The sequence below is a fragment of the Pinus tabuliformis genome, chromosome 6 (genome assembly GCF_031772625.1).
Source record: "Pinus tabuliformis cultivar Carrire ecotype Pingquan chromosome 6, CPIR1, whole genome shotgun sequence".
In the NCBI taxonomy this organism is placed as follows: domain Eukaryota; kingdom Viridiplantae; phylum Streptophyta; class Pinopsida; order Pinales; family Pinaceae; genus Pinus; species Pinus tabuliformis.
Genome location: NC_142292.1, coordinates 272,689,868 through 272,701,098, shown reverse-complemented (window position 1 = coordinate 272,701,098; position 11,231 = coordinate 272,689,868).

The window sequence follows — 11,231 nt, the reverse complement described above, 5'->3', positions numbered from 1 at the left end:
ATTTTTAGCCTAGCAGTCTAAAAATAGACTCTGATCACTCTGCTGTGAACCAAAAATAGAAGTCCATCTATTTTTCCCAACATGACCAATCATCCATAAACAGCATCTTGCAACTCATAGACCATGAACCATATGTCTAAAAATAGACTTTGCGCCAAAAATAGCCTGCGGGCCCACTTAGTGAAGGCGACTCCTTTCCACTAAGCTCCATCATCTTGTTGCATTTTCAACACTCCCTCTCAACAAGATATGGATTATCTACAACCCCTATCCTGCCTTTGGAAGGTTCTGCATGCAACACATTTTCCCGGTCCACTTGCTCCAACAACACTTGGAACAAAAACACTCCCAATTGACCACTCTGTTGGGCTAGGAACATACTCTGATGCTGAAGCTCTACCTGCTACTGACAAGTGCTCCCTCTCTAACATCTGCGCTACTGCAACATCTCCATGCATCTCGCACCATTGTACACCTCTCTGTGCCACCTAGCACTGTGCAAAACACTTGTGCCTCTCGCATTGCTGCTCGCATTGCTGCAGCCTGCTAGCTATGTGCTGTCTTGGGATTCCCTACACTGTCACTCTCTCTGCCGCTCCATCCACATCTGTCTCTACCCAATCAGTCAGTTCCTACTATTCCACATCGGGGCTCCCGTAGCAAGGTCTCATCCAAGAGGTTGGGTACCTCAAGGATCCTGCCCCTCCTCCTTGGGACGATCACTCTATATCGCCCCACCTCCTACCTAGAGGTATGGCTGCATGCGATCCCTCAGCCCACCTGGCTCGAATTTTCCCCCTATTGGAGGTCTCTTCATGAGTAGATGTCTCTACTCGATCTCCTCTCAGCTTCCCTTGTTGTGGCTGCTCCACAACCTCCTAAAGCTGCTGCACCAATCGTGGCTCCTCCACAATCGTCTGAGACTTCTTCTGGCTCTACATGTTGAGAGGTAATATATGCTCCCTCTCAACCACCAAGTCTCCATCAGTTGCCTCGCTGCTCAAGGCTTTGCATGCATCTTGAACCTCAAGAGCATACAGGTTCTTGACCCGTGAACCAATTTGCTTCACCTGTCTAGTGATGATGTGTCTAAGGAAAACATTTCCCTTACTGAAGTCTACATCACAGCCCCTGTCTTCCAGCATCGCGATCGACACCAAGTTTCTCTTCAGTCCTGGTACATACTTGACATCGATCAAGGTAAGGCGAGCTCCATGCTCCCTCTGAAAAATAACCGTGCCTACACCTGAGACACTATACTTCTCATCATTACCCATCGCTATGAGTATCTGGAGATCTTTATCCTCCAAAGTACTGAACAAACTCTTGTCACTGGTCATGTGGAAAGAAGCTCCACTGTCAAGAAACCAACCACTTCCTACCATGGATGAAACCATGCATGCGAAGAGTGTGAAATCCAACTCAAACTGCGAAGCAAGTGCCTCACCTTCAGATCCTTCCCCGGATCCCTTCTTGGATTTCCTCTTTGGGAAATTAGTAGCATAATGGCCCAACTCATGACAACGAAAGCATCTCACCTTCGACTTGTCAACCTTCTTCCCATCATTGGAAGAACTGGATTGGGAAAGATAACCCTTCTCCTTCCCCTTCTTCACCTTACTTGCTAAGGCACAGTTCTCCTCATCATGCATGCATGAAGAACTGTCTCTGGTGCTCCGTCTGATCTCCTCTTGCACAAGATCCGACCAAAGTCTCTCCCATCCTGGCAATTTCTCCCGACCATTAACAGAGTCCTAATAGGAATGCCAACTCTTCGGAAGACCAAGGAGAGCCAAGCTCACCAAGTCCTCATCATCGACAATCACCCCCACACTTCCCAGCTCATCCCTGCATTGGGTGAACTTCGTGAGATAGTTGGGCATACTATCTCCATTCTCACACTTAATGTTTCTGAGTTTATCCTTGAGCGCCATTCCACCAGCTCAAAACTCAACCGCTTCTGATCTAAAATTCGTGAGAGCAAAGTATTTCGTGTACAAAGATCGACTGTATGGGCATTCACCAGATATCTCACCTTCCAAAAGAAGGATGAATCCAAAGGCTACCTGGCCCGATTATAGACTCTACCTGAAGAAATAAAATGTAAACACTTTCTGAATAATAGATCTGATGATCGAGTCTGCTCTGATACCATGTAGAAAATTTGAATAATTAATCACTTATTCACAGAGATTTCTGATACCATGTAGAAATTTTGAATAATATGACACTTATTCACAGAGATTATCCCGATTATACACTATTGCGGAATACATGCATAATACATAACCTCCTCTACGTTGATCATCAATTTAGCAGCATCAAAAACAATGAAACATCAATCGCATGCACACATTAACACAGTATGTAACCCGGGGAAAGCTTACAGTTGAAAACCCCACACTATCTATATATTATAATGATTGAGAACATGTAACAATACATAGTACAATATTCCTCACAAGTACTTAATACTATCTCCACCTGTTACACACAAACTAGCTCATATCTGAAGCCTCAAATCTTCTCCACTGTTTGCCTATCTCCACTGCGCAATCCTGCAAGAGAATGAATGGTTATGGCTGATCCAAACTCGTCTTTTTCTTGGCTGAACCACACAATCTTCATTGGCATTACTCAATCCATGCATGTGCAAATCTCATGCACAACTAATAGTCACAACTCATCCTTTCACTTACCTCTAACACCTGTCTCTGTTGAACTGTCCATGCACTGAGTTAACTGACGTATTCTTCAGTTGCTTTATGAGTTAATAATTAGTGAATTAATTAACAATCAATTCACACAACTCATCACTAGTGTATTCTTTAGTTAGACTAAATACAACTAGTTCAACTAAGTCAAACTGAACACAACTCCATCAACTCCACATCCAACTCCACAGAACTCACATGCATGAGTTCTAACTGAAGTCTTCCATGCAATAGCTCAACTAACACATAAGAAACCACGTGATTCCTTTTGTCAGCTGCATGTGCCACATCCGTAGCTCGAACTAAAGTGCTCCAAGAGAATAATATAATGTTTAGAGTCCAAATATTACTAAGGGCTAATAATATTTGACTGTTTCTATTCTTAGCCTGGCAGTCTAAAAATAGACTCTGATCACTCCGCTGTGAACCAAAAATAGAAGTCCATCTATTTTTCCCAACAAGACCAATCATCCATAAACAGCATCCTGCAACTCATAGACCATGATCCATATGTCTAAAAATAGACATAGTCTAAAAATAGACTTTGCACCAAAAATAGCCTGCGGCCCACTTAGTGAAGGCGACTCCTTTTCACTAAGCTCCATCATCTTGTTGCATTTTCAATTATGCCAAGAACCACAGGTCCTTACACTTTGGATCCTCCTCCATGCAATAACCCTACAAGAAAAAGACCACTTTGGCTCAAGAACACATTACAAGATGCAGAGAAACATGATGTTGCTCGTGGAACTTTCGGGGAAAGCAAGAAGCCATGCAAGTACCAAGCCTATGTTGTAGCTATGAGCAAGATGATTCAAGCCGAACCTAGTACCTTTGAAGAAGCGGTGAAGGAACAAGTCTAGAAGGATGCAATGGTCGAAGAATATGAGTCTATTATGAAAAATGATGTATGGGATATTGTGCCGATACTAAAGGGAAGATTTGTGGTAACCTCCAAATGGCTCTATAAGATCAAGCATGGGGTTGATGGAAGCATTGAAAAATACAAAGCAAGGTTCGTAGCCCGTGGATTCTCTCAAAAGGAGGGAGAAGATTATGATGATATATTTGCTCCTGTGTCCTGATATACAAAGCATCCATTCGATAATAACTCTCGCTGCAAGTTAGGGATGGACTCTCCATCAAATGGATGTGAAAACCGCTTTCTTACATGGTTTGCTGCAAGAAGAAGTGTACGTTCAACAACCTCCAAGATTTGAATGTCATGATAGGAAGACCCATGTATGTCGATTGAAGAAATCTCTCTATGGATTGAAGCAAGCCCCCCGTGCTTGGTATGCTCGTATCGACAGTTACTTGATAAAGTTGGGATTCACAAGGAGCAATGTTGATCCAAACTTGTATTTCAAAATGGCCAAGGTATGCCTCTCATTTTGGTATTATATGTTGATGACTTATTCATGATAGGTGCAAACCCTCTCATTCTAGAATGTAAGAGGAAGTTGGCTTTTGAATTTGAGATGAAAGATCTTGGTTTGATGCACTATTTCCTGGGATTAGAAGTATGGCAAAAGTCGGGTGAGATTTTCCTTTCACAAGGAAAATATGTTGTGAAACTTCTAGAGAGATTTGGCATGGTTGAGTGCAAGTCCTTGCCTACACCTATGGAGATGAATTTCAAGAAGTTGTGTGGAGAAGTTGTTGGACCGAACCTAGCAAACCCTTCTGAGTATAGACAATTAGTTGGTGCTCTAATGTTTCTCGTGAACACTCGCCCTGACATATGCTTTGCAGTTAACACTTTGAGCCAGTTTATGACCGAGCCTCACCATGTACATTGGGTTGCTTCCAAGCATGTATTGAGATATATACATGGGACTATTAACCTTGGACTGAGATATGTTGCTGGAGACGTTAGACTACATTGATATACATACGCAGATTGGGTTGGTAATGTTGTCGACACAAAAATTACTTCCGGATGTTGTTTTAGTTTGGGATCTGCCATGATATCATGGATGAGAAGGAAGCAGAAATATGTAGCCCTTAACACTGTTGAGGCTGAGTATATTGCAGCTAGCCTTGAGAGTTGTGAAGCAGTTTGGTTGAGGAAGCTCTTTGGAGTTATTTGAGCAGGTTCTAGACACGACAACCACTATTGCGACAACAAGATTCGGATTCGTTTTTAGAGAATCATGTGTTTCACAGCAAGTCCAAGCATATCAAGATCATATATCATTACATCTGTGACATGGTGCAAAGAGGAGCCATAAGAATCCTCCACATTTTGACAGATGAGTAGATAGCTAACATCCTCATCAAGCCTTTGCCGAAAGGGAAGTTCTTGGTCTTTAAAGAGCGGCTTGGATTGATTGAGATGACCCTTTCGAATAAGGGTCCGGGCTGATCAAGAACACTAAGCAGTGCTCTTCCCCCTAGTTGATCTCCCAGGGTGTGGAATGGATATATAGGGCTCCTGGGGATGAGAGACCTCTAAATGATAGGATGTTGAGACCTGAGATCTCCCCTAGTCAGAGTATGTCCCAGTTAGCATCCTTCCCACTCTGTGGGATAACCTCCCCCATCTAGCAAATGGGTTGAGGGACTTGGGATAGAGTGTGATCCCTACCCCTTGTAGTAGGTGGATGCATGTGCTCTGTTGTACCTCTGAGATGATAATGGTCAATTGATTATGCCAGAGCATCTAAGATATTTGTTTTGGGGTTTGGGGTTTTGGTTTTTATAGAGAACCAATACATAAAACATATTATAAGGATGATGTATTGAACCCTTTTAGATAGTACTAATAAATAACCAAAGGGATTCTATTTAACTTCACATAGTGATTTAAGTTGATAAGATGTGCAAAAGAAATAGTAAGGAGATATGATTACTTTAAATTTCAGATAGAAAGAAAAATCATCATAAGTGGGAAAACTTTTGACCAATGTTAAGAAGTTAAACAAAATATGCTTAAAATTACATAAGATACTAACAATTTTATGCTTTAGAGGGAGTCTTTCAAACAGACAGTCCAATATCTCGATATCTTTATAATAATAACTTCAGAAGGAATTTTAAGAATAATTGTAACACATTTATTCTCACCTGATATCTCTGTAAAACTTAAACATATGCAGAATTAACAGAATGATTGGAACACATGAAAGACTTACAGAAGAAAACGAGACTGTATGATATCAAATTCAGAATCCTTTGCTTTATTATCAGTGATCTAGAAAGAGCTTGTACATCAATGCTTTACAAAATTGCTTATGGAAAGGTACCACCTTTAATAACTCGTAGAAGAGAGTTATTTATACTAGTTTGGATAGTGAACAAAAAATCCTAAACTGATTACAAAAATAGGCAGAAAGAAAATAGGAAAAGAAAATTGATGAATGATGTGTCCCTATTAGGTAGGAAGTTGTTAATTATTGTTCCTTCAAAAACTGTTGTGTTTTCTTCTTGTTGGGATGGAAAGTTAATCAAATGTTTCACACAATTGATCCCACCTCTGCTCACTTGGTATCTCGAGATTTACCATTCATCTAAATATCTCATTAACTTTAGTATATCTTTCAAAATTGGGTTTAGTGAGAAAAAGATGTCCATCTTCATATTTGATTGTAAGGTCAGGGCTCAAAGCTTCCAAAAACTCTTTGCCAATAATCTGTCTTTTAATCCCTGCAACTTGACTGTTGTCTATTGCAATAGTATATAATCTCTCACAGTAATCATCCAATTTTACTAGCTGATCATCTGATGTCACTAACTCTGGTAAACCTTTCTTTTTAAAAATACTGAATCTAGAATGGAGCTTTTTGACTGCAATGTTCAAAGCTTCACACTTTGCTTTCAGTTGAGTCAGTTTCTTCTTCATTAGGACTTTCTTAATCTCCAAAATAGTAGTTGTCCTATCTGGAATATTTATCTCTTGTAACTGTTGCCTAGTATTAGAGTTTAGTACTTTGATCATCCCAGCTGCTTCTTTGAGTTTAGTGCCCAATGCTGCTCTCTGATTATCTATCTTTGTCTTGCATCTAGCAATCAATTATTGCTGCTCAAATATAATTTGAATAGATGGCCATGTTAGGTTCCTATAATAATAGGGTTCATAATTTTGAATTGACCATGTATATCTTGTAATATTGTACATATTTTTTCTTTCTGTAAATATTTTCCCATATTAAAAAATGTAAAGAGGGTATGTCCTAAAAAAATAATCAAAGGACAAAAAGAAACAAATATCAAAAAAGAATATTAAATATGAACCCCACCAAAAAGAGATAAAAATAGATCATGAAAGTGTGCACATTCAAATGCCACTCCTCTCAGTTTACTTTTTGCAAATAAGATTGTGTGCAGCTTGTCAAAATGCCACAATCCATGATGATCAAACAGTTTAATCTTGATTCATTCATGATTTAAATTTCATGTTGATAGATAGAGAAATAAAGATCTAACCAAATTGTTTAATCTTGGTAGATCAGTAGTTAGGTAGAGAATAATAAGGAGCTCATCAATTTAATCTCAGCCCTTGGAAGTTATAAAGTTAGAATTAAATAGTTTGCTTATCAAAAGAAAAAGGAATAAAAGGTCAGCAAGCTCAAATGTACCCAATAAATGAAGAGAAAATACTAAGATAAATAAAGGGTAGTTAGAAGATGTTTAGGAATGCACAAGGTTGCTAGCTCAAATTCACCTTCATCATGCTTAAGTCTTATGTTTCATGTGCAGGAGGAACTATCAAAGGAAAGAGGACATTCACAAAAATTGTGTATTACTTTGGGTATTTACCCTAAAAAATTCTATATGATTTTAGGCCTAAATACTATAGCTCATTCACTAATTTCCCCTCATTCCACTCAACACCTTGCATGAATTCCCTCCATTACCCCTTCATTACTTCTTATCCACTAACTTTCCCTTCATTATGACCCTTCCTTTTCATTTCCCTTGTAAAAATACCCTTTCCCCTCATTTTAACCCTTTTTCCCATTGATTTCACACTTTTCCCTATACATTACCTTTTAGAAATCATTTTCCCCTTATTAATTTCCCTTTTTTCCCTTAAAAACCCACAAAAAACCCTTTATCCTAAGTTTTTTCTAAAGTCCTGCTTTAAAAATCCCCCAAGTTATAATTTCCCAACACCCTTTTTTAACCCACCAAGCCTTTGTGTAGTTAAAAAAACCCCGCCATATAACCCATGGTCATGTTATCACTCAGGTTGTCCCTTGGCTCCTTAAGGGATACGGCCGAGGTAACCACAAACCAATCTTTGGGCTGCAGGTCCTAGCCTACCTGCAGTCAGAGAGGGCTCTCTCTTTAAAATTTAGCTTTGTTTTGGGTTAATTTTAGGCTAGTTATGGTGTACATGGGTTTTGTTTTAATTTTGGTGGGAGGGAGATGTTTTCAAGTAGAGTTGGGATGCATAGTGTGAGAAGTTCAAACCATTGGGCATGGAGTCATGGATTAGGGCTTGCTGTTGCGTTTTCTTGGTCACAAGAGGAATATAGAGTAGGATAGCCACACATAGAACAATATCAAGCTGGAATAAAGATGGGATCAAGGTCAGAGATGAAAGGCAACTAAGAATCTTTCATTAGCTAACAGAGAGGGAAGGTGAATGATAGTTTCTCTAGGAGCAATCAAGAATTCCTAAATAACAGCCATATGTGAAAGAAACAGGTAACATGATCATTTAAGTATGCATATTCATAACCATTTCTGAGGAAAACATATAGAAATAACAAGAACTGAGCATAGGGTGCAGTCAAGCAAAACCTAAGCTATTCTTTTTTCTTGCTATTTAGATGGTAACACAATTGTGGCATAAACATATGAAAACTGTAAACAGAGGTAGGAAAACTTATTGAGCCATGTAGTAGCACAGGAATTCCACAGTCACTCTTTAGCCATTAATAACACAACAGTCAGTTCTTCATCCAAAGCATTCCAGCAGTCTTTGATTACAAAGCTTCTCAAAAAATACAGTGCAAGTCCAGAATGAGGATTATCAACCAACCAACCCTTAAAACAATGAATCAGGGCGGTTTATATAGTGAAAATATCCAAAATATCTATTACAGCAGACCTAAATAGGTCTGAGGGAAATGAGTTTTTTAACCTAATCTTGTCCTGAAGTTAATGCAAGAAGATATTTATTTGAGCTGTCCTGGAGGCAGCTGTATCAAAATGAGTTAATATGGTGTCCTTATGGCTCTGTGCTATTCATTTAGCCATAACTGTGCTTTGGGCTTTGATCCCCTGCTCTTGAGTGGTTTTGATGTGCATTAACTGTGATCTGAGAGCCTTAAATGGCTTCACCGCTTTCTTTGACTTTGCTTGGGGGCCTTTAATGTTCACCTGCTTTGATATTGCCGATCTGATACTCTTTGCCGCTTCACTGATACTCTTCAATTTAATCTGGGCTTCATCTTTCCTCTGATACTCTTGAAACTGTCAAATCGCTCCTTTTCTGAACCTACATGAAGAAATCCTGTCAAATTGCGAATTTTCGGGCCTGCTGGTAGCCGAGCAATAGGCAGCCTTCCATTTTGATCATTTTTTCTTAGCGATGCGCGATTTTTGTTGCATCAGTTTTTCATTCCGGGCATCCTTCGCTGCAATTTTCGTCCTTCGCACCCTTTTTGGTGATGACGTCAGCATGACGTCAGCGATGGGTCCCGGTACGACAGTGACGTGGCAGGGTGATGTGGCAGTACTGCACGGTGGCGGGGTAGGGACGGAGGCATATGCGGTGGCAGATACAGTGGCAGTGACACATAGTAGTGGGGGGGTCGACGCAGAGATGACGTAGCGCTAACGTGGCGCTGACGTCAGGGGTGGAGAGACAGAAGGTGGTTTGTGGTTTCATCAGACCGCCTTCTGTACGGGGGCGGTATTTGTCAGAGCCCACCCGATGCAATCAAAGGTGGACACGCGTCTTTGGTACGGTGGAGAAACCGCTAGCCTATCGGAGGCTAAGCGTCGGACGTCGGGGCGGCTCCGAAATCGCCGAGAGCCGTCGGATCTGGGAGGGCGGATCGGAGGGCTGTCGGAGCGCGGAGCTGGCAGCAGGTTTATGCGCAGGGCCCGCTGAATATTTTATCATTTATTTATGTGCGGGGGTTCAAAAACTTTGGGAAATATGGGTTTTTGAGGCCTCGGAAGGGGTCCGATAACCTAATAAAAGGAATTTCGCGCTTTGGAGGAGTTCAAAGGCACTTGAGAGGGGTTTTATGTGCTTTGAGAAGGGTTTAAGGCCAAAAAAGGGGTTTATGCCTTGGGAAAGGTAAAACAAGGCTAAAAGATGGATTTTATACATTTGGAGGGGGATTTTATGCATAGGAATGAGTCCTAATGCATTTAGAAGATGGTTTGAGAGGCAACCGAGGGTTCTGGCTAAGTTTCAGGCAAACTTAGCAATTCCCAAGCATAGTCAAGGTTATCTTTCAACCAGAGGGGGGGATATGTACATAGGGGAGCTATTTAGTGATTTTTAGTAAGGGGAAGGGAAAAATAGATAGGGATTTACATAATAATGTTAGAAGTTAATATGAAAATGACAAGAAAGCGCTAAGTTTAGAGATCTTAGGCTACTTAAAAGGGGAAAAATGACTTATAGAGTGAATAAGAGTACTCCTAAGCAAAGCAAACCTTTACTTAGGCCAATGATATGACAAATGATGAAACTTAAGAGATATCAAGCAGATCTTGACCTCTTTAGGGAGGTTAGTAAATGACTTGGGGAATAAGAAGAAGGGGGAGTTAGACATGCCTCGCTTGAGCTCCTCCAAATGAAAAACTGCCTCATAATTGTGATCCAAATAGATATAACACTTTAAAACATGAAATGGATCACATAGCTTGATTCTGAAACCACAGAACTACTTACCCAGCCTACTTACCTAGCATTTTTTCTTCTTTTTGCATGGGTGCACTTAGACTTATAGACCCTGATTATCTTCTTTTCTTTTAACTGCCCTCCTATCTAAAATCAACCCTTATCTCTTCCAAGGGCCCAGATTAAGTAGTTGGGCTCCTTCGTTTCTCTACTTAACTACTAATCTGCCAAGCTTAAGCTGTTTAGACAGATATTTATTCTCTATCTTCTAAAACATGTAATTTAAACCTAGGGAAGCCAAGATTAAGCTGTTTGGCCTTCCCTTATCTGTAAAACTCTTCAAAAATGGTATGATTCTTCAAAATGGAACTTCTTGGAAATATGGAACCTTGCAGCATGAAAAGATGACATATTTGGCATGTAAAACAGTCAATCATGAAATATGAAACCTATTGCAATAGGAGGCTAACAGGTCACACTTTTATTAAATCCGCTGCTTATATTTAAATCTCGTAATTATTTTGCTAATTAATTACAATTCTTTGTAATTAAACCCCGAGCCCCCCAACCAATTTCCCAACTCTGTCCGTGCAACTCCACTATGCGATATCCCTCCGATCTCACATGCCCAAATCCAATGGTGCACAGCTATATCGCGTGGATTCATCATCTGACAATTAACGGCCCGAGAGCACGTGAGGTTC